At 56.5% G+C, this 2,500-nt stretch overlaps 1 non-coding gene across 1 annotated transcript; it reads left to right on the top strand.

Moving 5' to 3' along the window:
• The first annotated feature begins 1,200 nt into the window (after nt 1-1,200).
• Nucleotides 1,201-1,312, top strand: TRNAL-CAA (transfer RNA leucine (anticodon CAA)). Its single transcript has 2 exons — nt 1,201-1,238; nt 1,267-1,312. It is a non-coding gene; the product is annotated as a tRNA-Leu (tRNA).
• Nucleotides 1,313-2,500: the final 1,188 nt, after the last annotated feature.

Raw genomic sequence — 2,500 nt, 5'->3', positions numbered from 1 at the left:
GTCGGCTTTCAAGACACATCCTCCTGCTGGGAAGCTGCCCACCCTGAGCAGCACAGGTTTGCGCTCTAGGCCGGTCGGCCACATATATCTCGCCTGATCGAGCCTGATCGAGCCCGATCGAGCGGCAGCAGATGGCCTTTGGCCAGCGAAGGCTGCCGCTCTTCTTCTTGTTTCTCTGCTTGAGAGGCAGCTCAGTCCTCTGCGCTTGCGCCAGGGGCAGGCCACGTGACACGCAGGGGTCAGGCCGTGGAGCGACTGGGGCATGGCGCCAAGTGAGGTAAGCAGACCACCCCCCCCCCACTGCCCTTTGCATGCGGTGGCTCGTTGGTCTAGGGGTATGATTCTCGCTTAGGGTGCGAGTGGTCCCAGGTTCAAATCCCGGACAAGCCCTTTTTTTTGGTGCGCCGAAAACAAAAGACACAGAGTCCCCAATTCCCCCCCAAAAATAGTTTGTGCGTGACCGTATCTGGTTCGATGCCCGTCGCCAATGGTTGGCTGATTTTAAGCCCATGGCCCAAGAGGCAGTGTTGGAAATTCCCCCTCCTTTGTAATGAGGCGCTGGCGGCGAGCTGATGTATAAAGGTTTGGACATGCCTTCTGGGTGGAGACTGCCGTGGCTCGCGCCACTGTTGCATCCAGCTTGGTCTTTTGTATGTGTCTGCAGCCTGTGTGTGAGGTGCTGTGAGTGCTGCCATGTAGGTCCGGCGCAGGCTTGCGCCAAACTTTCACGTTGGTGTGTGCCACCTGGCAGGCACCAGCGGGCCCCATGAGACATCAGTGCCACAAAGCCTGTCAACTGAAAGCTGTCCCAGCGCACGAGAGCGCAGCCTACCAGAGCTGTTTCTGTAGTGTAGTGGTTATCACATTCGCCTAACACGCAAAAGGTCCCCGGTTTGAGACCGGGCAGAAACATGGTGCTGGTTTCTCTTTATTTCCACAATGTCAATCGGACACATTTGACCGCATGCAGGTTTCGACAGGTATGGACAGGCCGGCACTACGCCATGAGTGATCTGAGGCCAGCCCTTATTTGCACCCTGCAAACTGTCCACTGGCTCCATCAGTGGGCGTTTCCTGCCATCCCTGGGTCCTTAAGTGAGTGTTTGGGTACTTTTGATGCAGAGATCGGGGCATGAAAACCGGCGCTGGCACCTGGCGACATTGGGTACTGAAGAATCTTTCCCAATCCTGCCCATAGCTGTCAGGGTGGCCGAGTGGTCTAAGGCGCCAGACTCAAGAGACGCAGCTCTTCCCTGCATCTGGGTGTTCTGGTCTCCGATAGGAGGCGTGGGTTCAAATCCCACTCCTGACAAGCCGGGCTCATTTTTTTGAGCACATTTCAGAGTGTAAGGCTTGCGGAAAACCTCGTGGGGGCCCCCGAATGCAGCGCCCGGCAAGCCTCCCTGTTCTCTTCTGCTGCCTTGCAACTGGAGCTGTCTGCCAGAGACGCCGGAGGCACACCTGCCCTTAAACCCCCACTGGCCCACGGCTGCAAAACCCGCATTTTCTAGTGGCTGGCTTGGTGGCATATGTCACTGAGCCCAGTCTACTCAGGAAGTGAAAAAAGTCCCCTTCACAGTTGGAGAAAGTGCTCTCCTGCCACCTGTCGGTCGTTGAAGGCAGCACACCTCAGCAAAATAAAAATAAAAAAACAGACATGCTCAGTCCAGGGGGCTGTAAAGGTATTTACATAGCAAGGACAGAGAGGCTGTTGGGAGATGACAGAAGCCATGCTGCCCCAGAGTTCTCTTCTGAAATTCGCAGGAATCCAGAGGTTGGAACGGGCTGAGGGAGTGCGCCTTCTTACCTCTGTCGGCTTTCAAGACACATCCTCCTGCTGGGAAGCTGCCCACCCTGAGCAGCACAGGTTTGCGCTCTAAGCCGGTCGGCCACATATATCTCGCCTGATCGAGCCCGATCGAGCGGCAGCAGATGGCCTTTGGCCAGCGAAGGCTGCCGCTCTTCTTCTTGTTTCTCTGCTTGAGAGGCAGCTCAGTCCTCTGCGCTCGCGCCAGGGGCAGGCCACGTGACACGCTGGGATCAGGCCGTGGAGCGACTGGGGCATGGCGCCAAGTGAGGTGGCTCGTTGGTCTAGGGGTATGATTCTCGCTGTGGGTGCGAGAGGTCCCGGGTTCAAATCCTGGATGAGCCCTTTTTTTTGGTGCGCCGAAAACAAAAGACACAGAGTCCCCAATTCCCCCCCAAAAATAGTTTGTGGGTGACCGTATCTGGTTCGATGCCCGTCGCCAATGGTTGGCTGATTTTAAGCCCATGGTCCAAGAGGCAGTGTTGGAAATTCCCCCTCCTTTGTAATGATGCGCTGGCAGCGAGCTGATGTATAAAGGTTTGGACATGCCTTCTGGGTGGGGACTGCCGTGGCTTGCGCCACTGTTGCTTCCAGCTTGGTCTTTTGTATGTGTCTGCAGCCTGTGTGTGAGGTGCTGTGAGTGCTGCCATGTAGGTCCGGCGCAGGCTTGCGCCAAACTTTCACGTTGGTGTG

The sequence above is a fragment of the Ambystoma mexicanum genome, chromosome 2q (genome assembly GCF_040938575.1).
Source record: "Ambystoma mexicanum isolate Mex_15411 chromosome 2q, UKY_AmexF1_1, whole genome shotgun sequence".
Lineage (NCBI taxonomy): Eukaryota > Metazoa > Chordata > Amphibia > Caudata > Ambystomatidae > Ambystoma > Ambystoma mexicanum.
This window is presented reverse-complemented; position numbering and strand designations above follow the sequence as displayed.